This window comes from Notamacropus eugenii, chromosome 1 (assembly GCF_028372415.1).
Source record: "Notamacropus eugenii isolate mMacEug1 chromosome 1, mMacEug1.pri_v2, whole genome shotgun sequence".
Lineage (NCBI taxonomy): Eukaryota > Metazoa > Chordata > Mammalia > Diprotodontia > Macropodidae > Notamacropus > Notamacropus eugenii.
In genome coordinates, this window is record NC_092872.1 from 474,938,231 (window position 1) to 474,963,906 (window position 25,676).

Genomic DNA, 25,676 nt, shown 5'->3' on the forward strand with positions numbered 1-25,676 from the left:
TAAGTAGATAACCCCCAAATCTCTCCCCTGAACTCCAATCTCTCATTACCTTTTGCTTGCTAGACCTGTCTACCTCAATGTTCCATCAATATCTCAAACTCAGCATGTCCAAAATAAAACACTGTATTTCCCCTCAAACTTCCTCATCCTCCAAAATTCCTTGTTTTTGTCAAAGGGACCACAATCCTTCAAGGCACTGTGGTTCACAACCTTGGATCCATCCTTGACTGTTCCCTCTCCATTACCCTCCTTCCCCTATTTCCAATCAATTGCAAGTCTTCTTGTTTTCTGTAATATATATATATATACATACACACACACTATATATATAGATATATATATATATACACTATATATACTAGATATACACCATATATAGTATGTATATACTAGATATATATATATTAGCTATAGATAGTATATAGTTTCTATAGCATATCTTACATTCTTCCTCTTCTTTTTACTCACACTACTGTTGTCCTACTTCAGACCCTCCTCACCTCTTTCATAGTTTATTTCAAAAAGCTCTTATTTCTACTTCCATTCTCTTCCCTTTTTAATTCATGCTTCATAGAGCCACCAAATTAATATCCCTAAAACACAAATATAAACATATTGCCCTCCTACTAAGAAGCCTGCAATGGTTCCCACTCCTAGAATAAAATATAAAATCCCTAACCTGACATTTAAGGCCTTCCGTGATCTGGTTCTCACTTACCTTTCCCATCTTGTTGCATCTTCTTCTACTTTATGCACTTTCTCTTCTAATAAAACTGTTCTGTTTACAAGACATTCCACCTTCCACTTCCATTCCACGGCAGATCTGGTCTCCTATTCATTCACATCTACCTTATATAATCCCTAGCTATTTTCAAAACATACCACCTCCTCCAAGAGCTGTTCACTGCTTCACTCCATTGTTTGAGCTTTCTCTCTTGAAGTGATTTTGTATCATCTTGTACGTACTTCGTATGTACACTATGCTTTACTGTGAATATAGTAAATATTCATTTCTATAGATGATGGTTCTCTTGGGAGATAGCCCATGGCCTCTTCCTTATGAGTGGGCATGTACAAAATATTTACAGTAGCTCTTTTTGTAGTGGCACACAATTGGAAACTAAAGGGGGTACCTATCTTTTGGGGGATAGCTACACAAGTTATAACATATGAATGTAATGAAATGTTATTGTGTTATATGAACTGATAGAAGAGATAGTTTCAGAGAAGCTTGGGAAGATTTGTATGAACTGATGCAGACTGAATTGAGAAGAACCAAGAGAATATTTTATAGTTATCACTTCCACATTGTAACTTTTCCCACTGTGGTTTCGCTGTATCAAGGATTGGTATAAGAAATTAAATGGGAATTTTCAGGAGTTTTACAGAAGTTTCAGCCAACAAGCAAAGGCCAGTAGATGATACAGAAAAAGTTTAGAAACTTAGAAAAGCATAAAATAAATGTATAGCATATATGTAAATATATTATCTTTTAATACCATAATAATTCAGGCTTCTTCTCTAGTACAAAGTGAGGGCCAAAAAATTTTACATGAATTTCTAGATTGCGGGGGCACCATGCCCCTAACCCCTGTGAAGTGGAAGGGATAACTATATACTACAGCAATATTATAAAAAAATGAAAAAAAATTTAATTCTGATCTTAAGAATTTAAGAACTTTGATAACACAATGACCCACCAGGATTCCCAAGCCTGATGATGAATGCTCCCATCTCCTAAATGAGAGTAGATGAACTAATACGTAGAATGAGACTCACATTTTTGGACATGGTCACTATGAGAAGTTGATTTGATTGACTGCATAGTTTTGTAACATGGTTAACTCCAGTCCTCTGTCTGAGGGCTGGGTCCATTTCTCCCTTCACTTCCCCACCCCTAGGGTTCTCAGGTACCTTGGGAGAACTGAGATGCCTTTCTTTTCTGCCACTGACTGGAACCCCCTCCTCTCCCTATCTCTATTCCCCTTAAGTTTAGGGGATTAGTTTCATTTAATTCACTTAACATCAATTGGATTTTTAAAAAAGGAATATTTGTTTCACATATATAGCAAGAACAAATATATAAGTATATTCCTTCATCACTTTGGGGCCATAATCCTCCCTACAGCATGTCAATCTGGAAGTGGGAAATAGCATGGAGAGGCATTAGGTTCACAGTTTAGCTCAGTTCCTGCACAGGATCAGTCCCACCAAATTCATGTTCAAAGGTGGCATCCCTTAAAACTTTTGCTGAACTGGAATCTTGTACATCAGGACACCAGTGCTGGGCTAACTACAATACCCATCCTAGATTCCTAGACTCTAGGGTTCCCATGGCTCAACTGGAGACTCTACTCCTTGTACCTAAAATGGAAAAGGCGATCATGAATTCAGGACCATTTCTCGGGGCCCTGTGGTCTCCGGGGTAAAGACTTGGTGGCCTTTCCCCTTATTGAATGTTTCTCTTACCAGAAACTATAACTGAAGGCATCGTCTTGCTACCTCGAATGCAAATACAGCAAAAACCACAGCCAGTGCTGACTTAGGCCTTTTTGAAGGTCACAAAAAATGCATCTACAGAGCCAATGGAAAAAAACCTTCAACCAACCATGCAGTAGACCAACCAGAACCAGTTATGAAATGTCTGTGCCTGTTCCAGTCCTCATAATTCTCCCAGAAGCAGCTCCCTATCTTCCTACACATGGAGATTCCAGCTTAGAAACCTGATGGGGTCTGTACATGTTCCAGACTCCCCCCATAACATTTGTTACACATTTGGTTTTATTTTGGGGAGGAGAGAAAAAATGAATGCCTGATAAAATGTAAAATTTAATTTAAAACAAATTGGTGTATACATGTTATATCCCCCCAGTAGGATATATGTTCTCTGAGGACAGGGTCTATTTCATTTTTGTCCTTGAATCCCCAAGCATCCAGCATGTGTGATTTTTTTTCTTCTTTCCCTCATGCTGCCCTCTGATTTTCCAAACCTCAGTTCAACCCAGCACAGGACTGCTGTCTTCCTTTCCTTTGTGTTTGACGCGTAGAAGGCATTCAATAAATACTTGTTGAATTGAGTTGAATAATTGTTTGTTGAGCTGACGTATGTCTAAAGCAAAACACATGTAATTAAACAGAAGATCAAGGTAAATAACAAGGAAAATCACCTCATGCATACAGGTAAATATTATCTCATAGGGCCTTCCCCGTTACTGCTGGAAAAAGGGAATATGTAATAATAGGGAATATATAATAACAGAGCATCCATGGGAGGAAGGAAACATGTGGAGATCATTTATAGCATGAGAAACTCATTCTTCTACAGCTGTTCTTTTGAGCCACCATCTGTCTTAAAGGCTATCACTACTGATATCAATTATCAGCTTAGTGATGTCATCTACTGGACTGCTTTCCTTGCCAACTTGTGAGCTGCTTTACCCACTGTGCTGTGAGCCACAGGTGCCATCTGCTGGGTTATTTTGTCTACCACACTTCCATTTGCTGGTTCTCCATGATTGATTATCTATTAAGCTGCTGCCATCTTCTGGTTCTCTGCTAATTTGCAGTTACAGTGCAGCCTCTTCCTTGCCAGAGAGTGGTTACCACTCTTTTTTGTCAAATAGCCCAAAGGCTAGCTCTTTTGTGAGTCAGATTCACAACTTCACTCATCCAGCTAGGAAAAAAACAAAACAAAACACTACCTGTTAGGTCAAATCTAGTTTCTTAATCTGCTTTGCCTCTGCTTCAGCAACTACTCCCCCAGGCTTATCTACTATTTGGAGCCTGATGAGAAAATTTCTTTCATCTCTCAAAATGTGCTTAACTGCAGGTGTTAGGGCCAAACAAAATGACTCTTCACTCAGAAAAACTGGAATTGGTAGGCTCTGAACTGAATTTATACCAGTACCAATATTACTCCTCAGCTTATATTCACAATCCCAATGGGTCATTGAACCGCATGGTCATTGAAATTAAGGCCCAGAGGATTCTTCGCTGTGGTGGAAATTTCAAAGACGAGTAAATAACCCAGGGCCTGGGGTCATGGAATCTTGAGATCTGATGGGGAGGGTGCTGGTCCTGATGAGGAGAAACAAGGGTGTGGCAGCTGAGAAGATGACAACATGGCCTGAGAGGATGTCTGGATGGGATGCAAAGCATGATCTGGTCTGGGGTTGGCTACAAACAGTGGGCTAGGTAAGTGTGCACTTTTGCCTTACACTTATCCTCTTACTAGATTGTAACTTCTTTTAAGGCAGGGACAGTGTCTCATCTAGATGCAAGATGATATCTGTTCAACCTTCTGTTTGGGAACTACATCTCCCAGAAGCATGTGTAGAGCTTACTGGCTTTCACTGTGACCAGTTTGAAAGGAAGACAAGAGTCTTGCATTGGGATGAATCAAGATTTGGAAAAGTCCTGGGCAATATGAGAAAGAGAGGGGAAGAATCACAACCACAGCCTGACGTTTTGTTTCTAGTTGGTGTGCCAAGGTTCTCAGAATGGCCTGCAGTTTCAGTGTTCTCCTGGTTGCTATCCAGAATGCTCAAGCTCTCAGAACAGCCCAAGGTTGCAGTGGTAGCGCAGTTCCTATGCTCAGGGGAAGCAACAATGGTCTCTACAGCATTCTCTGGTTCCTATACCAGCACCTTGTCATGAAAGCCCTTCACCTTCTGTACTGTACTGACAGACCCAGGGCACCCAACACAGCTGTTGTGAACGCCAACCTAACAGCCTGCAGTGTTCTGCTCTTGTTCTGTGCTTCTTCTGCTGAGTTGTGGAGGCAGCAGGATCAGCCTAGACTCTGGGCCCCAGAGGGCCTAAACAGCAGATGAGACGAGAGGTCTTATGTGTGGGGAGGTGGTAGCTTTGGCAAAGGGGTGTTGGGAATGTTGCTTGAATTAATTGCTCATTATTTACCTTTCATTCTGCTATAAGTAAATCTCCTTGGCTTTACTCTAATGCCATGATATTTATTCTGGCTTGGTCCAGTGGAGATTAAGTGGAAATGGGGGCTTACGAACTATGGATTGAATTAGATGGTTCATCCTTGAGTGACATAGACATAGAAATAGCCAATAGTGCCTTCATGGAGGAGCCAGAATGCTTCTTTTTTTTTTGTATTTAAATTTATTTATTTAAGTTTTCAACATTCATTTTCACAAAATTTTGGGTTCCAAATTTTCTCCCCATTTCTCCCTCCCCCCACCCCAAAACGCCAAGCATTCTAATTACCCCTATCACCAATCTGTCCTCCCTTCTAGCATCCCTCCCTTCCCTTATCCCCATCTTCTCTTTTGTCCTGAAGGGCAAGATAAATTTCTATACCCCATTACCTGTGTTTCTTATTTTCTAGTTGCAAGAACAATACTCAATAGTTGTTCCTAAAACTTTGAGTTCCAGCTTCTCTTCATCCCTCCCTCCCTACCCATTCCCTTTGGGAAGGCAAGCAATTCAATATAGGCCATATCTCTATAGTTTGCAAATGACTTCCATAATAGTCGTGTTGTGTAAGACTAACTATATTTCCCTCCATCCTATCCTGCCCCCCCCGTTTCTTCTATTCTCTCTTTTGATCCTATCCCTCCCCAAGAGTGCTCCCTCCTCCCACTGCCCTCCCTTCCATTATTCCCCCCATCCTGCTTATCCCCTTCTCCCCCACTATCCTGTATTGTAAGATAGGTTTTCATACCAAAATGAGTGTGCATTTTATTCCTTACTTTAGCTGAATGTGATGAGAGTAAGCTTCATGTTTTTTCTCTCACCTCCTCGCTTTTTGCTTCCACTGAAAAGTCTTTTACTTGCCTCTTTTATGAGAGATAATTTGCCCCATTCCATCTCTCCCTTTCTGTTCTCAATATATTTCTCTCTCACTGCTTAATTTCATTATTTTAAGATATGATCCCATCCTATTCAATTCACCCTGTGCTCTGTGTGTGTGTGTGTGTGTGTGTGTGTAATCCCACCCACTACCCAGATACTGAAAAGTTTCAAGAGTTACAAATATTGTCTTTCCCTGTAGGAATGTAAATAGTTCAACTTTAGTAAGTCCTTTATGACTTCTCTTTGCTGTTTACCTTTTCATGCTTCTCTTCATTCTTGTGTTTGAAAGTCAAATTTTCTTTTCAGCTCTGGTCTTTTCATCAAGAATGCTTGAAAGTTCTCTATTTCATTGAAAGACCATTTTTCCCCCTGAAGTATTATACTCAGTTTTGCTGGGTAGGTGATTCTTGGTTTTAGTCCTAGTTCCTTTGACTTCTGGAATATCATATTCCATACTCTTCAATCCCTTAATGTAGAAGCTGCTAGATCTTGTATTTTCCTGATTGTATTTCCACAATACTTGAATTGTTTCTTTCTAGCTGCTTGCAATATTTTCTCCTTGACCAGGGAACTCTGGAATTTGGCCACAATGTTCCTAAGAGTTTTTCTTTTTGGATCTCTTTCAGAAGGTGATCAGTGGATTCTTTCAATACTTATTTTGTCCCCTGGTTCTAGAATATCAAGGCAGTTTTCCTTGATAATTTCTTGAAAGATGCTGTCTAGGCTCTTTTTTTGATCAAGGTTTTCAGGTAGTCCCATAATTTTTAAATTGTCTCTCCTGGATCTATTTTCCAGGTCAGTTGTTTTTCCAATGAGATCGTTCACATTATCTTCCATTTTTTCATTCTTTTGGTTTTGTTTTGTGATTTCTTGGTTTCTCATAAAGTCATTAGCCTCCATCTGTTTCATTCTAATTTTGAAAGAACGATTTTCTTCAGTGAGCTTTTGAACCTTCTTTTCCATTTGGCTAATTCTGCTTTTTAAAGCATTCTTCTCCTCATTGGCTTTTTGAACCTCTTTTGCCAATTGAGTTAGCCTATTTTTAAAGGTGTTATTTTCTTCAGCATTTTTTTGGGTCTCCTTTAGCAAGATGTTGACCCATTTTTCATGCTTTTCTTGCATCTCTCTCATTTCTCTTCCCAATTTTTCCTCCACCTCTCTTACTTGATTTTCAAAATCCTTTTTGAGCTCTTCCATGGCCTGAGCCCACTGAATATTTATTTTGGATGTTTGGGATACAGAAGCCTTGACTTTTATGTCTTTCCCTGATGGTAAGCATTGTTCTTCTTCATCAGAAAGGATGGGAGAAGATATCTGTTCACCAAGAAAATAAGCTTCTATAGTCTTATTTTTTTTTTCCCTTTTTTGGGCATTTTTCCCAACCAGTTACTTGACTTTTGGATCCTTTGTCAAGAGTAGAATATACTCTGGGAATCTGTAAGATCTCAGTTCCTCCAAGGTGGCATGATCAAGTGTGTACTGGTCTGGATGTAGAGAGGGATTTTTGTGCCCAGAATCTTAGCAGTTACCTCTCCACAGCCACCAGGCCTCCAATTTGCGAAGTCAGCACTGGGGGCTGATTTTCAGATAAGCTGAATGGGCAGTGCTGCCATTCATTGTGAGACAAAGACTTGCTCCCCCAGGCCCTCCACACAGGGCAGAGGCAAGAATCAGCTCCTCAGTGTCCCCAGGGGTTTTTACACTCCAACAATGGAGACTGCTGCTGCACCTGCCTATGTGGCCTCTGCAGCAGCTACCTAAGCCCAGAGCTGTTGAAGGCCTTTCTCCCTTCCTGGCCAGCTGAGAAAACCCTGTCACTGACCTTTGGTGCCTGTGGGTTGAGGGATCTGTGAACCCACTGCTGCTGGGACTGGGGATTCCACGACTGGAGATTCCACCCCCAGGGCTGTTTGTGAGCCACAGTGGCCAAGGCTGGGCTAGGCTCCTTTCCACGGTCTGGTACAACAGATGTTTCCCGTGGTCCTTTCAGGTCACCCTGGGCTGGAAATCTCCTCCACTCTGTTGTTCTCCACTTCTGCTGCTCCAGAATTTGTTGAGATTCCCTCTCTACAGGTATTTTATGGGCTGTGTGGGGAGACCCTGCAGTATGTGTGTCTTTCTACTCCGCCATCTTGGCTCTGCCCCCCCAGAATGCTTCTTAAAAAGCAGAGATGTCAAACATGCTGTTGGCCCACAACATTCCCTACTGCACCAAAACCAGATCATAACTGAGAAATGTTTAACAATATAAGTCAAACTATAATAAAGCATAGATAATATTAGCAGGGTATTTTCTAAGTCCATATGCAGCCAGGATGGATCTTTGTGTATGCTATAGTGGCCTCCGTTTCTATTTCAGTTTGACACCTCTGTTCTGTAGTACCAGCATCAACGTTTGTAGATTTGAATATCATTGTGAAAACCACCAAGAAGATACAGACTGAAAGAGAGGGGTCTGAGGGGTTTTGTATCATCTCCAGACTCCTCCTTCCCATTTACATCCTTCCCTGCCCAGTTACATATTCTCACAGTTCCCCTGTACTATCTGTCAAGTACACTCCCCCAGCTCTTGCATGCTCCCTTCCCAGACTTCCTTGCCTTTGGTGACCAGTCACACCCTGCACAAAGGGCTGGGCCAGTTTCCTGGCTATACAGTTTCAAGCTCCCTGAAGTTTCACCAATGGTTGAATATGTATAATCCCATGGGTGTGCTTCCCATTACTACTCTGGGATGTTCCTTCCATGTGAAAACTGAACTCCTATTAAAAAAAATCTTATTCTAAATAGTTTGGTCTAATTAGGAGCATGACGTAATTTTCTTCCACTTCTGCAACTTTCTTTCCCTATCATTCTCTCCCCTAGAATGAATACCTGTACTATATTCATTATTATTTACTTATTTGATTTCAGTTCAATTCAATAGCTTCCATCTTTTCTTTTTTGAAGCTAGAAACAAGAAGTTCTTGAAGCAACTGTAGAACCCCAAGAGACTTGAAGTGGGTTCAAAGACTGAAATGCTCCCTCTCTTGCCAACTCTACCCCATCCCTCATTTAGGTGCAGGTGCAGGGCACTGATCTCCACCAATGAAGAGAGTCTCATAAAGAGACTGGGGTTACTGATGTAAGTAGATGGTTTTAGAGAAACCTGGAAAGTCTTATATGAACTGATGCAGAGTGAAGTGAGCAGAACCAGAACATTTTATACTATAATAACAATATTGTAAAGACAAACAATATTGAAAGGCTTAGGAAAGCTGATCAATACAAGGACCAACCATAATTTTAGAGGAGTCATGATGAAACAGGCTACCCACAGAGTGAAAACTGAGACACAAATTTTGGGGCATGGCCAATGAGGGAAATTATTTTGCTTTATTATACATTTTTGTAACAGGGATTTTGTTTTTGTTGCTTTCTCAATGTTGTAGATGGGGGGAGATGTAGGAAAGAAGGAAAATTTTCATCTGAAAAAAAATAATCAAAGAGCCTCAATTAGGCAGCACTGATTGTCCAGTTTATGTATATTCTTTTTAATGGTGAGAAAGTCTGAACCTATGATTTCATTGAAGTACAAAGATCTCCGCAAAGGAAAATTCTCTTTATCAATGCAGATCATCAACTGTTCTGCAATTCATAGTCTTACAAAGTTGTTTGGGGACAATTAGAGGTAATGATTTCCCCAGTAGCTACTAAGCAAGATGGGTCCGTAGCAGGACTTGAATTTAGGTCTTGCTAATTCCTGACCATTTACAATATCATGCTGCCTCTGCACTTACAGAACCTGAAGGGTTTCTTCTAATTTTGCCCTCTTTTTTAAAAAAAATCTTATTTTATCATTTGTTCTTCCAATTCTGCTTTTTACATGGTACCTGAGCCATCCTAATCCATCTTATCTTACTTTAACTATCCACTATTTTTTCTATGGTGGAAATTCTTAGGTTTGATAGTTTGGTTTTTTGTGTGTGTGTGTGTGATCATATTTCCAATCTTATAAATGTCAGATTTCCCTTCATATCTCTCATCAAGGGCTTCCATCTGAATTATCTTAGGAAGATTCTGAAGATCACCTGGCAGGATACAGTACCTGACACCGAGGTCCTTACTTGAACTAAACTGACAAGCATTCAAACTATGAGTCAAAAAGTGCAACTCAGACAGGGCTGGCCATGTTGTTCAAAGGCAAAATGTTTTCTTGCCAAAAAGATTGTTTTATGGAGAACTCACACTAGGCAAGGGTTCACATGATTGTCAGAAGAAGCGATACAAGGACACTCTCATGGTCTCTCTCAAGAACTTTGGATTTGATTGTGTGACATGGGAGACACTGGCACAGGACTGTTCAGCATGGCATGTCCACATCAGAAAAGGTACTGTGCTCTATGAGCAAAGCCGAATTGAGACAGCTCAAAAGAAACATAGGATGTGCAAATTTAGAGTATCCACCCCAAATGTTCGCATGGACTATTTGTGCCCAATCTGTGGTAGAGCATTCCGAGCTCGTATTGGTCTGATTAATCATAGCCTGATACACTGAAATTTGACTCTAGCGTAGTGATGTCATTTTGGTCCTCTTCCAGACTGTAGGACAACAACCAACCAAACCACTCTGAAAGTTCTAGTGGTCTTCTAGGGGTTTATCAGCACTGCTGCAATCTTGTATTTGCTTGTGATTTCTCCCTGCTTTCTTTTACATCCTAGTACTTGTGCATTATGTGGGACCTCTCTTTTGATTACTCATTTCTCCTTTTTTTTTTCCGTTAATTTTCCTTCCTGTTTGGCATTGCTTTGAGGTGCAGGAGGCTTGGGCTTCATCATGATTACTCAACTCTGTCACTTTATTAGCAGTCTCCTTTCTTTACATTCTTCCTTGCAGTCTTATGGATTCAACAATCACTTCTATAGATGTGATTCCATAATCTAGCTATACAGCTGCAATATCTCCCCAAAGCTCCAGTCCTTCATTGCCAATGACATCTTCAAACTCCACAGGTCCAAAAGAGTCAACTCACTTTCATTTCCCTTAAGTCTAAGCTCTCTTCGAATTCTCCTGTTTCTGTTGGGAGCACCACTGTCTTAGCAATCATCTTGGCGCACATTTTAAGAGTTGTTGACTCTTCCATTTCTCTCTCTCTCTCTCTCTCTCTCTCTCTCTCTCTCTCTCTCTCTCTCTCTCTCTCTCTCTCTCTCTCTCTCTCTCTCTCTCTCTCTCCCAGGTCTTGTCAAGTGTGCCCCCACAACACTTCTTTCCCCTCTCTACTCACAAAACCACTATTCTAGTTATGCAGTTCATCACCTCTCATCTGGGACTATTTGCAGGGGTCTATCAATTGACCTCCTAGCCTCTAGTCCCTCTTTGGAATCTATCCCCGCCTGTTGCCAAAATTATCTTCTGAAAGAACAGTCCTGCCTACATCCATTCTTCTGCTCAAACAATGGCTCCCTAATTGTTTCTGATGTTAAACATAGAGTCTCTAACCAGTCCCAAATTTAAGAGCTGCGACTCCCTCCAACACACTGAGTTGTAGCGTAACATCTGGCTCTGTACGCTGGGCTGTAAGCCAGCTGCCCTCCAAACGTTTCCCAAACTTGGGAGTTCCCTTAGGGCATCACTAGCATCCTGCAAGTTTGATTGATGAAGGTTAAACAAGCTATCTATGCTTTAACTGATGAAGGTTCAACCAACTAACTGGTTTACGCTCACCTACTAGGGAGCATCGGAGACGGGACTTGAACACACAGGTTTTCCAGAGCCAAAGTCAGAGCTCTTTCCACTGCGCCACGCTCCAATCTTATCAGAAACATCATCTTCCTTCAAGGGTAAGCTCAGTGACCCCCTCTTCTGTTAAATCCGGTTTTCTCTCTCTCCGCTCTCAAACAAATTACGTGGTCTTTATATTTATCTGGGTATCTCTTGTATCCACAATTACTTCCGTTTACATCTCACCTCTGTCTTAAACTCTTTAAACGCACTCTTTTATTCTTTCCATGTTTGATAGATGGTGCTTAATTAGAATTTGTTGATCTGGAAGGGATCTTAGAAATAACTACTCTAACCCCTTCATATGTGCAAGAACAGCAAAGTGTCGTGGGGCTTTAGAGGCAGAAAAACCCCCACATCTACTTCGGGGTGCAACTGTGTCTAGGTTTGCATCCCTGCAACGTCTACTATGGAATCTGGACAGAGTAAGCTTTCAATTCCTTTCCATTTTGTATCTCCTCCGGCGTGTAGCACAGGGCTCTGCACATAGAAGGTACTTACCAAGCATTGATTGAATTAAATGTAATCCATACTTTTTGAAGGGCTGGGATTTCTGCAGAGCGAAATTATACAGAGGTGCATACGAGGCTGGAGTGGTCGCGTTCCTTGGGGAGAGAGGTAGTTTTTTTGTCCCTCTGGCCGTGGTCCCCAGGGGGAGGGCCACACCAGCTGGCCCGGAGAGGAGCCGCCGAGGAAGGGAGGGGCCAGGGGGCGGGACCTAGTCTGGGCAGGCAGCATCAGGACACTTGTGTGTACCATGGGATTCCAGCAGGGGCCACTAACGTCTAATGCAGAACATCCCACTACGTTCTCTACAACAGAGAAGGCAGTAGAGGTTCTGCGCAGGAAGTCAGGATGGCCGAGCGGTCTAAGGCGCTGCGTTCAGGTCGCAGTCTCCCCTGGAGGCGTGGGTTCGAATCCCACTTCTGACAACTCCGCGTTTTTGCTTCAGATTTCATTTTAAAACTTTTGTGGGGCTCGTCTTTCTTCTGACGTGCTTCGGCTAAATCGGCTCTTTCGTGAAACGTGGGATAGGTACTTGCAAATCTTGTACTGCAATGTGGAATGTGGCAACTTCAAGTTACCGAGGTGCAAGTGTAACGTCTGACTACTCTTGCAACCCAGACAAAAGGCAAAAGACACTGTGCTGTCAGAAGTGGGATTCGAACCCACGCCTCCAGGGGAGACTGCGACCTGAACGCAGCGCCTTAGACCGCTCGGCCATCCTGACTGCTACGAAAGCGAATTTTGCCAAAAGCCTTAAGAAGCTATGGCCGAAGCCCGTGTGGACAATGTAATCTACATGCCTTGTAGACGTCCGCGCCGCCGAGAGCTTTGCAAATCAGGCAAAGATCCGGATGGGAATGTTGGAGCAGGAATAGGGCCTCGGACGTCTCTGGGCCAGGTGTGTTGGACCCAGCACCAAGAACTTAGAGTGAGGGCATGAAAATAGTAGAAAAGGGACTGATACGTTTCCTGGAGACACCTTTATGCAAATCAATGCAACATATGCAAAGTTATACTTTGTCAATGAGATTCGCCTAATTGGTGATCCCGCAGGGGAGGGAAAGTTTCTGCATTTATAAAAATCATAGATTGTCTCAGTTGTCAGAGTTCTTAGATGATACTGAGTTGAGCCCTCGCCCTCCCCCACTTTTTTCTTACACAGAGAGAAACTGAGGTCTAGCGAGTGGACACGACTTGCCCAGGGTTGGACAGCTATAGAAACCAGGAGTGGGGAGATTTAAATAACATTTTGTGAATAAGTAGAAAGTATAACCCACAGACATAGGCGGTGCTCTGAATTTCACTTGACTTTCACTTCATCACACACCGTGTCAGTTCTGGTAAATATTTGAACAATTGGCTCTCGGGAGGGGAAAATGCAATCGACGCACTTAAAGTTTAACCTGCATTATTAATTTTTCCTTCATCGCTTCAAGTTTAGTCAAGCACCTAAACAATAGTTCAAGTCCTGATGTGCAGCGTTTGCAGATTTCCAGGTGTTTAACTTTCAACTAAAGAGTTCCAGCTTACCCCTGAATCATCCCCCCACCCCCTTTGCAGTCTGAGCCACTTCTCAGAATCGTGTTTTTAAGTTAACAAAATAAAATTCATAGCATTACAAAGAATCGATCCTATTGAAATAAAGATGTGTTTTTTTTCCCCATCCAAGTTCATGACCCTCTGAATTCTAGCCACAGACCACTTGGAGTCTGTGGACCCAAGGTTAAAAACAGCTTATAAAAACAGTTAATATCTGAGGGCAGGCGCTGGACCCAGATACAAAAGACTGCAAGGCTGCCTCTATTCTGACTCTGTGCCATCCCCTAATTATTTCATATGTAAAGAGTCTTGGACAAATCTCCTTCAGCTGTTCTCGCCATGGTGCTGGAGACCACCTTAGGAACAAAACACGGACTTGATTATCAACATGAAGGGAGGAAGCAGCATTGACCTTGACGTCTCTTTTATTGAAGTGAGTGCCATCAGCCTCAGTCAGGGAGTCGGATTCATTCATCAGCTGACAATAAATGATTGTGGTGAAATTGTCTTTACCTGACTCCATTTCTACTTCCCCCTACCCAAAATCTGGGACTAATTGGTGAAAACAGGAAGGTTGGCCTCTCCACAACAAGATATGGAGGAGCTTTCATTTGTTCTGTTAACTTGTATGTCCAATTAATATTAAGGTTTTTCAACAGAACTCTCACCTTGTTGAAAGCCTTGAAAATGTACTTAGGTATTGCACTGTCAATTATTTCTTTTGTCATTCTTTTGTACTGGTGTTGCTAGGTGGAAAGCGATTCTCAGCTGAATGATACACTGATTGTGGGGACCCACAAGCTCTTCATTCTCAGAGACTCCAAAACACAAGTTGACAGGCAGTTTTGGTTCATACCTTTCAGTTTGAATTCAAGAGAAAACAGCCAGTATAGCAAAACTGAGGTCTTTAATCAGAGCAAGGGAACTTCTGGGAGGTGCCACATGGCAAATGATGAGGGACCTGGGAGTAGCGTTTATATAGGGTACTAAGGCAGAGAGAAAGGGATGGCAGGTACAAAGGGGTTAGGACATTCTATGGTTTCACTAGGTAAGTTGTCTTGCATAACTACTGAAAGTTCATAGGGAAAGCCTGGGAATCCTGGAGGGGAGAGTTTAGGACTTTTGCAAAATAGTCAGAGGCTGGGAGTGATGATGTCTGATCAGCCTCAGGTAGTTCAGGGTCTGGGAATGCAAACAAGGTCAGATTCGGTCAACTGAGTTTGACATACCCATGCATCAACAGGTACGGTAGAAAATCAGAGGGTCATTCTAGGCAGAACTGTATAATATGTACACATATTATATGTGTACTACATATTATATATGTACACACATTATGTGTGCATCATATTACATACATATACATATTAGATGTGTCATATATTACATACGCACATGTATTGTGTATTGCACATTACATATATACACATGTGCATTACATATCACACAGTACACATGTGTATATTGCATTGTGTGTATTATATGTATATTACATAGGTGCACATATTATATGTGTATTACATACATAAAGCCACAGGTTGACTCCACTCAATTTTTGTTCTGGTCTCAGCGTCTCTGGTATGATCTATGTACAGTTGAAACATTCAGGTTGTGAGTTCCCTTAAGGATGTTAAGGTATTGTAATTTTCCAATGCTGACCAAAACTAACATCTTCTTTAGCAGAATACTTTCAAAGTTTTTGCCTTGATCCAAATGGATATTGATGGGAGGTCTATATACTGAGAAATATCTCCCATAATACTTTATAATGGAAGCATTCTGGTTGGTTATGCTTGTATATATCTTGTGAACTTGCTAGTCACTACCAATATATGACATGCGTTCTTGCTCCTTCCTTCCAGGGTTAGGCAATGCAGATAATTACCAAAAGTTTGTCAATAATTAGGATTTCCAAATAGGTCATGTGAGTTGGTAGTACTTTGCTTTATATAAACTGAATACAAATCTCACTTCTCAGTGGCATCTGGAGCCATCTTGAATCAGTTAAATCTGCTTCCTGCTACCTCTCTAGGGCTCTTTCTTGGTCAATATGTCCTCCAAAGACAACATATAACACTTTCATGGCCATAGAGCAGTGTGCATTGTATAGCAATGGTACCAGTTGCTTCCTGGTACCACATATGGGATCAGTGACAGTCTGGTATAGTCATCTATTGTATGGCTCTAACTTTGGCCATTGTCTCAACAATAGAATGCATTAAAGAGATTGGTGCCTTGATCACACCCCACTTCCTGGCTTCTATTGCCTTACTTAGTTCTTTGACAACCATTTGCTTGCTCTCAGTGCTACTCAAACAGAGCTTTAAAAGCTTGACTCAATGAAATGAGGTTATGGGTATGCTGTCTGGTGGCCATCCCCAACCTCAACCATTCTTCTATCTGCTTTATACAGTTCTGTAAATGCTACCATGCATGATCTTCACTCCTTCTTCAGGTATCACCATAGCTTTGGTGTTCCATGGCCTTCTGGACAGACCATCTGCATTCATATGGGTTTCCCTGGCAGGTAGTGAATGCTGAATTAATAGTGCTATCTCCCATCTCTGGCAAACAGAATCTAACTTGATCAGACTATGTCAGAGTTGTTGGCAGTCCATACTTGCAAGTTCACTCCAAATGCAGTTATCCCTTCCACATCATGACTCTCTCCAGTATGGTTTTGATATATCACGTGTTAGCATAAGAAATTAATGGGAATTTGGGGAGTTTTGCAGAAATCACTGAAGATATGCAAAGATCAGTAGACAACACAGAAAAAGTTTAGAAACTCAGAAATGGATAAAATATATGTTTAGTATTATGTATCAACCCAAATTTTTCAATAAGGAACTGTAAACACCCCATAAAAGAAAAAGAAAAAATTTAAATTTCTTCTTTGGTAAAAAGGGAGGATCAAAAGATTTTATGTGGATTTTCCAGATCATGAGAGTGCTGTGCCCTTAACCCCCATGCTGTGGAAGGGATTACTGTATGGTTTCTGAATTTCTCAGTTATAGTCCACATCAAAGCCAGAATCCCTAGCTTGTGGATGGCATAAAAGGTCTTGCTGTTGGTCAAACATCTGTTGGGAAATGCCACTGGTTTCATTTGATCATCACTTTCTTGGTCCAGGATTTCTCCTAGTCCTTTCAGGTTGGCATCAGTATGCAGGACAGTGGATTTGTTTGGATCAGCATAATCCAGCATATATGAGACAAGCTTTGTTTACATTTCTCTCAGCTTGGTTGCTTTTTAAGATAATTTTATGCTTCCTGTCTTTCTGTTTCTGTGCCATCAGATGGAAAACGTTCATTAGGAACTGCAGATGAGATCATGCTCACCATGTGTGAGGACCTGTGACTTCCTGCTCTGGCCTCACTTTCTTTTCCCAAAGCAGTTCCTTAAGCTCTCCATTTTTTTTTTCATCAAAGTTACAGTGTCTTCTTAAGAGCTCATAGCCTAAAGTAAGTATGGCCAACATCTCCAGTCGTATCAGAAATAAGTTCTCCCCTTTTGGATTTATTTTAATGATGATTTTTCCATGTCAATCTGGTTTACCCTCTGCCTCCTTGTCTTATTAACTTTCCTATTATAGTTATTCCTTCCACATCAAGAGGGTTAGGGGCATGGCATGGGGCCCTAGATATCTGGATAATCCATGTAAAATTTTTTGGTCCTCCCTTCATAACAGAGAAGAAGTCTGAATTATTATGTTATTAAAAGATAAAATATATTGATGTTATACAATATTATATATATATAGTGTATATCTGAGTTTGTAAACTTTTTCTGTGTTGTCTGCGGTGTCTGTAAAACTCCCCCAAAATTCCCATTTAATTTCTTATTCCAACCTGCAATATATAGAAACTACGATGGGGAAAGTAAAAATGTGGAAGGAATAATGGGTTTGCTCCTGCGTAGATCCACTTCTCATCAGATTTTTTATGAGTTTCCTTAGTTGACCTTGTACCTACTAGCTATCCCCTCCTCTTACTCCCTTCTCCCAATTAATTTCCTTGGCCCATGTGCAAGCAGATGTGTTTGAGGTGAAACTTTTCCCCCCAGCCTTTTCTCCTACTTCCTCAACGTGTTCGGTAATCAATGTTACTCATTTGCTATTTCACTGTTTAGGGCTGTCCTCCAGTTATTCCAACCTACCAGTCCTTTGGCCACTTGGTTCAACCTGTTGATATTTTCCATGTCAGGAGAAATTATCCTTTCCCACACTATTCTTCCACTCTCACTAAGTTTGTGTCCACCAGTCCCCCAAATCGGGAGGGTGACTCTTTGCTGGATGATATTCCCGGTCTCTCCAAATACCATCTTCACTAATTATCTAGGAGTCATAAAATGTCCCAAAATAATTTAAACATCCTAGACACATGATATCAGTATTTCCATCGTTTAGCTCCCTCAGATGTTCAGATGGGGGGAGGGGTCTTTGGAGCTTTCCATTGAACAGTTCATCTTACCCGAGTCTGAGTCCTACCAACCCTTTAGCTCTTCTCTAGTCAACTTGAGCCTGATCTCTACTAGAGGCCTTAGGTCAATTTGGGCATTTTTTTTTTGCCATCTCTGCCCCAGTATCTGGACTTGGGCAGGTTCAGAGGACCATTACAAGGTTCCATTTTGAAATTTTGTTGAATTCTTTTTCTGACTAACAAAACAGAACTAGTTTTGGACTTTGTCCCCATTGCCGCAATGCCATCTCTCTGACTTAGGGGAAGTAGTCACTGTTTTATCAAGCATAGGGAGGGCTTTTGCCAGTGACAGAGAGCACGTATACTTGGCATCGCTTGCATGTGAACAACCTAATCTGCTTCTGATGGCAAACATGTTACTATGTAGATGTCAACCCAAATGTGAAGGCAAACTTGGGCTTCATATTTTGTGCTATGCCATCATCTTCCTTTATTAAATGTCACAAGTTCACCCCATAATTTTTCTGCCTCAAAAGGAGGATTATAGACTTATACCCAGACTCTGTACCCTATTTGTGTTTTGCCTGTTGTGTTTGAGTATTTAACTGGACCTAGAAACACGTCTTTAGAGTGCAGTGGACTGATATTCCTTCGTGGGTGATCTTAATATTCCTCTCCTCATTTGCATTATACTTAAACATTCATAATCATTATTCTGAAGAAATGATGATGAAACATGCTACCCACCTCCTGACACAGAGGTGAAGGACTCAGAAAACAGGACGAGACAAATGTATTTTTGGTCATAGACAATGTGGAAATTTGTTTTGGTCAACTGTACATGTTTGTAATGTTTTGTTTTTCTGTAGTTCTCAAACTTCGGTGGGAGAAGACAGGGGAGAATGTAAGAAGGTGGAGTTTTACTGATTGAAAAAAATATTATTTAAAAAACAATTGTTTATTTTTTAAAAAATCATATACTTGAGATCTATTCCTACTATCATTAAGCCTTTATGAATATTAACATTAGCAAAGATAGTTTGTTCCAAGAATCATGCCCAGAAATTCATTATTTCCATCCCTAATGCCAGGATTTAGTCAATAACCAAAGAACAGCTTATAAATCAACTAAATAATTCAGTTCAGTCGAGCAACATACTATATATAGTTACATGATAAGAAGCAATTATATGGCAGCTAATATTTGTTGCTTTCTCATCATCATTTAGCAAACATTGGAATTAGTCAATTCATTAGAAACTATTTTGAAGATAAAGTTTGGAAAAAACACAAAAACCAAGATTAAAGTGTATGTGCACTTCCCACGGGAGAAAAGGTCCTGATTTTCCTCCCTAGGATGAAGTTCCCAGTTGAAGCCTTTAGGAGTTGCTAGAGACCTCAACATAAGCTCATTTTTTTCTTTTTCTTAGTCTAGAGCAGGAGTGGAAAACCTTTGGCCTCGAGGCCACTCTAAAGGAAGGGCACCTCTGGGGTCACGTAGATATTCTCCCTTGCTATTTCAGGTAGCTGATTAATGCTGATTATTCATGAAAGATAATAAAACTTTGAACCCCGATGCTAGAGAAGAATTTTTTTCTCTAATCACTGGGCAGAAATTGACCTCTCTGCCCTGTAGTACACTGTAAAATTCCAGCTAGGCACTGCATATCTCCCCCTTATCCATACCCACTAACAAACACTCACTCAGAAAGAGATAAAATTAGGTTTATATAGAGACAAAAATCCATCCACAAAGTACAAATAACAAGGAAATACAAATAACGAGGAAACAACGCTCAAACAGGAAACTCCCAACAGCAAACAATGCCAGTTTGCCAGACAGTGAATGATGAAGCAGGGGGAAGAAAGAGCTGAAGAGTAGGTAAGTTCATCAGGTTCCAGCAGGGCCTAGGCACAGTTGGGCAAGTTCTGTTCCATCAGATCACTTCCCTAAACAGACCAGTGAGCAAGGCAAGTCTCCAGCCTATGGTAAATCTGAATTAGAAACATCCTCCACTTTCAATTAACTCTCACTGTCCATCTGAACATCTGCACCCCTGTCCCCTCTCCACATAGCTCTTCAATGTTCCTGGACTCTCTCTGTCCCAATGGATTGTACTCATTCAGCCTATTTTAAGTTTGGAAAAACTACACTTACCAACAGCCCATGTGGCCAATAGAAGATTATGAAAGGACTTTATTGAAAGAAAAGAAAAGTGCCTCCCTCATCTAGTATCTGAATTTCCACCATAACTGATCCACACCTTTGGGTTAAGCATACTAGCTCTCTATGTCTCTTTTTATAAAAAAATGTATCACTCTCATACCTTCTCCCTCCAGAAAAAAGAAGATCTTTCTGTCACAATCAGATGCTTCTCTCTAGAATACACGAGTCCGGGACAGTAGGAGGTCACTGGACATGAGGTTACTTTGGATGGGGAATGAAAAGGCAGGTAAGGGAAAGCCATGGCATATTAAACAAGGTTTTCAATTTTGTAGTGGGATGGCTTTGCTTTGGAAGGCCCACTCCCTTTTTTGACCCGACTATGAAAAATCATTTGGAAAGGAAGAGGTAGACAGATTCTGTGACCTCTCAATAGATGACCTTTTCAGAGCTATGATTAAGACCCCTGAAGGAGTTCTTTGTATAGAGAAAGTATTGAAGGATCTAAGACATTATTAAAGGACTGAACGCAGAATAAAATTAAATTGGAAGTCAAAGTGAAAGTATGTTGTTGTTTTCAGGGGAAATGCATCATTGAGTCCACAGAGTTTAGGATAACATGGTTAGGAGCCAGTGCCAGGTCCAAATCAAAGCTTAGGAAGCGAGAAAAATCCCCACCCTCATCACTTTATCAGCCTATAATATTCCATGAGTAAATCTGGGAAAATCCCTGGGACTGGCCCTCTATTTATCTTAATGTCCTCAGTTATAGATGAAAAGAACAAGGAAAGGAGCTGGATAAACTATAATATATGTCCAGGGAAATAAGGTTCATGACCTCACTATACTTATTGATCAAAGATGTTGACCCAGTGACATCCCTGTTCCCTAGGGCAAAGGAATTAAAAAGTCCTGCTTTAAGCCTATCCTGTGGTTTTAAGAGATGCCTAGGTATAAAACAAAGAGCCCTGGATTTAGAGTTAGAGGAGTTAAACTCTAACTTATAATTAGTGGCTTTGAGTCTTGGCCTTGCTACTCATTGTATGACCTTGGGCAACATTCTGTCACCTTTGGGTTTCAATTTCTTCATCTATAAAATGATTGGTGTTGGCCTACCTGATTCCTAAGGTCCTTGTTAGCTCTAAATCCCATGATCCATATGGAAGGAGCCTCAAAGAGAGAGTGAGTGATGGGGTCTGGAAGTAGCAGTGAGGAGAAAGGGAGAGATGGGCTTCTTCCCCAGGCCCAATGTGCTTGGATGGGAGAGAAGGTACAGATAGTACTAGAGACAGTGGCCAGTCTTCTATGGGGACTGTGATTTCTGTGACTTTAAGAAAGAAGAAGAAAATGATATAAGAGAAAATGTCTAATGTGAAGAGTAGACTTCTGAAACAAGAGATCTGGGATAGGGAGTAGGGGGATCCCATTCCACTCCCAGTCCAATCTGGGAGTTGGGAGTTGTCAGATCAGAGACTGAGAGCTCAAAGGAAATATAGAAGTCAGTTCCTCATCTGAGTTTCTAGAACTTGTCTTAAAAAAATTGATAAAGCATTTTGATATAATTGGTTTCCTTTGTAATCATATATGCTTTATTTTATGCATTTTAAAACATCCTTCTGAAAAGGAGGCCATAGGCTTAACCAGACTGACAAATGGGGTCCATGACACAAAGAAAGTTAAGAACTCCTGGTCTGATCAAACAACTCCTTTTTACAGATGAGGAATCCGAGAACCAGAAAAGTTAAGTGGCTTGTCCAAGGTCACACAAGTAGCAAGTAACTGGTCCAGGATTCAGACTCAGGTCCTCCTATTCCAAATTCAGCACCCTTTCCACTGCTTAGCCTGAGCCCTTGACCCTCTGTTCCTGTGCTAACTTCCTGGGAGTGGGTCTCACTGAAGAAGTCCATCCCTGCCCTTGGATGACCTAAGACAGCCAGCTTAAGGAACCATTCACTACAAAGAGATTACTTAGATATGATCCTCAGTACTCACAGGAAAAATAGTCCTGGCTTTGGTACTTGGGGTTCAAAGTAAGGAGCAACCTTTGTCTTTGGGGGAACAAATGATTTGACTGAGGATAAGCCCCCACCCACAGGGTGCAGAGCTCTGTCTGGGTGTTGAGAGGCACAGGAAGAAGATGTAGAGAGCTTCAAGATTCCCTAACAATCAGTCAGTTAGCTGGTCAATTAATTAGCATTTATGAAGCCATTACTATGTAGCTTAACAATGTGCCTAGCACTGTATTAAGCTCTACTAAAACCAAGAAAGGCTAAAGTTTAGCTCCTGCTCTTAAGCGATTTCCCAGGCTAGGTGCTGGGCACACTGATGGAAATGACCAATCCTTTCTGTCAAGGAACCCACCGGGGAAATGACCAGTACATATATAAGTAGATTAGAAGAATTCTAAAATAAATGCTGGATAACTGGTGGGGGTGGAGTAGGGAAGGCACTAGCAGCTGGGGGAGGGTGGATCACGAAAGGCCTGTAAGGGAGGTGGTATTTGAGCTGAGCTCTGAAGGAAATGATCTTTCCTTTCCTTTGGTTTCCATGGGAATCAGCTGCGAGGGGAAACTCGGGGGTGTGTGCTGTAGGCAGGTGGTGGATGCTTTTTAAGTTGAGTCAAGTTGGAGGTGTAGGTGGCAGGGGAGGAAAGGAGGGGCACTGTGAAGCCTTATGGGAGGGAGGGGGGAGGGTAGCAAAGAGAAGTCTGTCAAGGGCTTTTGTAAGGTGCCTGACCTCCCCTAGGAAATCTCCTTTTGTTTGTGGCCCTCACTGATCTCTCCCTTCTCTGAGCTAAGACGATATGGGGGATCCAGGTGGGAGGTGCCCAGACTAGCTGCTGCTTTCATTGTAACTCTGCTTAGATGAGAGAGACTATGGCCTTTCGTTATGGGATGTCTTCTAACTGCTTTCTGACTCGGGCAGCAGGAGTTCTGAGTTACTTGTTGCTTTATTCTTTTCCTGTTAAACAGGGATTTTTGGACACTTTGTGGAAGGAAGGACCTACCTACCATGTGCCAGGCACTGTGCTTAGTGATTTACAAATATTATTTTGTTTAATTCTCACAACCCTGGGAAGTAGGTACTATTATCCCCATTTTACATTTGAGGAAACTGAGACAGAAATTAAATGACTTGCCCACAGCTACTAAGTGTCTGAGATTGGATTTGAATTCAGGTCTTCCTAAATCCAGTATTCTATTCACTATACTACCTAGCTGCTAAGAGTGAGGGAAAGAAAAGAGAGAAGAGCAGGTCAGTTCACTCCTTGTACAGTTAAAGGTTGTCCTGAATGGCTTTAGATGCCCATTTTTGCTGAGAGTCTAGGATTCTGTGACTTGCCCAAGGTCACACAGCTTTATTATAATAGGGAGAGGTCCTGACTTTCCCAGATTGGCAGGCTAGGGGGTTTGATAATGAAAACTCAGAGAGTAGCCCCAGCCAGTACCCTGGAAAGACATTGCACAAAGGTTGTGAATGGGCCCACACATATACTAAGCCCATAATACCCCTTCCCTCCAAGTTTTGCCCTTGGTAATGTCTTCCTGGATGATCTAGATATAGAATACCTTGGGTGTGAGTGGGGCTGGAGGGCCCCTTGTGCCCTGGCACTGAATTACCTTGTACTATATACTAGCACATTCCATGGACTAGCCATTCATTGCTTTTTTTTTTTTTAATCAACCCTGTGTTTCAGGGGCCCTGGTTGAGGGTGTCATTGCTCTCTGCCTATTAAGCCAGGAATCGGGCTCTGTGACTCCTTTCCCCGTTTCAGAGGGCCTGTTTTAACTTATAGCAATATTTACTCAAGCCACAACTCTCCTAATCTCTTGTTCAAATAGCATTACTTACTCAGCTCACACCTACATGACTGTATGGCAGGGGAGACCCAGAGCCAAAATCTGAAATCATTCAGCTGGTGCTCCATCCAGAGTCAGGATCTTACTGCCTGAGTCAGGAGGGACATAAAATGAGGGAGGTCATTTGGGGAGGTGGGTCACATAAATCCAATTTATCAAATCTCTCATTTCTTTTAAGAAGCTCACTGTCTCTTGCAGAGCCCTCACAGGGACCTGACTACAATAGGAATTCATCTAACAAGGTATGAATAATTTCTCATCTCAGCCATCTAAAAAGAAATAAAAGGCATTCCTAGTTTGGAGGTGCTAATAAATTTGGTTGATTCTGCAAAGGTGCTATAAAAGAGCTCAGAGACCTCTCCCAGTCTATGGAAGTTACCTGCAAATAACAGCTCAGCATTGGCTTTACTAGCTCATGCGCTCTTGAGCCATTATACCAGTAACTCTTTGGGTTTGAACTTGAGCAACCATCATAGCATCTTGGTGGAGAATTTCTGCCTACCACTGGCTCTCTCTGGGCAGGGAGTCATCCTCCAGGGAGCAGTGATAATCTAGCCTAGAGCTTTCTCACCATTGGTGGAAGTTCCCAAATCTCTTCTTCTGTCTCTGCTCCAATCTCAGCAGGTACTGGAGTTTCTGGGTCAGAGACCATTGAGCAGTTTTCCCCATCTCTATCAGAAGAAGTTCCCTTTACTTCCACAGCCACTAGCCCCATTGGGCTGCCCCTCGACTTTCATTGCACAGTTCCTGAAAGCTGAGAGCTCTGTTTACAGCTGATAAATGACAATCCTATTTACTTTCAATCTTATCCTGGCAGTCCAACTTGGCCAGAATAGTCAACAAAAACCAGGAAATGCTGGACTTGGTGCTTTCTTTATGCTCCCAAGCAATCTTTTCCAGGACCCACTGAGAAATACCGTGTTCCCTGTCCCATAGAGATTTTTCCATATGTAATCAGGAGGGTTCTATACAGTATCCCATGATCCAATCACATTACGCTCTATATTTGCAGAACTCTTCCCCCAAGTCAGTCATGATGTAAGCTGTCATGAAACCTTCATGTCTCATCCCAGACTACCATAATGATACCACATATTGGAGATGGCTCTAACACCTGTACTCTCTGTTCACATTTGTAATGGCAACCACACTGGCATACCCAGGAGGGCTGCTAGGTTCTTAGATCTGCTTTACTAGGAAAACTATCTGTTTAAGGGGTCAACAATCTTTTTAAATTATATTCACTACTTCAGGGGAAAAGTCAACACTCTGAACTTCCTAGAAAACACAAGGAAAATATAAGCAGAAAAATAAAGACCAACAGATAGGGCTCTGCTGTCTGTATCAAAGCAATATTGCTATTCACTTTACATATATCCCTGGATCGAGAGAGCCCTTGCATCTGAACAGTCGGGGGTCTGAACACATGACCACTCAGAGTCTTGACCACAGAATCACAAGATCCCTCTCATAAGTAAGCCCCCGAAGTAAAATACAACTCAGAGTGTATATACACTTCACAATCCTCCTGACTCAGTGCCTTATTAGAAATTAGCAAAAAAGTGTAAAAGCCTTCCTACAAGCAAGCCTTCCCTAAGCTAGCTTCC

At 41.6% G+C, this 25,676-nt stretch overlaps 1 protein-coding gene and 2 non-coding genes across 7 annotated transcripts in view; 2 read left to right on the plus strand and 1 right to left on the minus strand.

The window, feature by feature from the left end:
- Positions 1-25,676, plus strand: part of CCL22 (C-C motif chemokine ligand 22) — a 70,181-nt gene that overhangs the window by 3,277 nt on the left and 41,228 nt on the right. For 4 of the 5 annotated variants that reach the window (XM_072632323.1, XM_072632326.1, XM_072632327.1 and 1 more), the window contains exon 2: positions 11,529-11,637. The gene's annotated coding sequence lies outside the window, so the exon portion shown is untranslated. Of the gene's footprint in view, positions 1-11,401; positions 11,638-25,676 lie in introns of those variants that run through there. The other variant, XM_072632325.1, reaches the window with a different exon arrangement.
- TRNAL-CAG (transfer RNA leucine (anticodon CAG)) lies at positions 12,428-12,510 on the plus strand. Its single transcript has one exon. It is a non-coding gene; the product is annotated as a tRNA-Leu (tRNA).
- TRNAL-CAG (transfer RNA leucine (anticodon CAG)) lies at positions 12,727-12,809 on the minus strand. The gene has a single exon. It is a non-coding gene; the product is annotated as a tRNA-Leu (tRNA).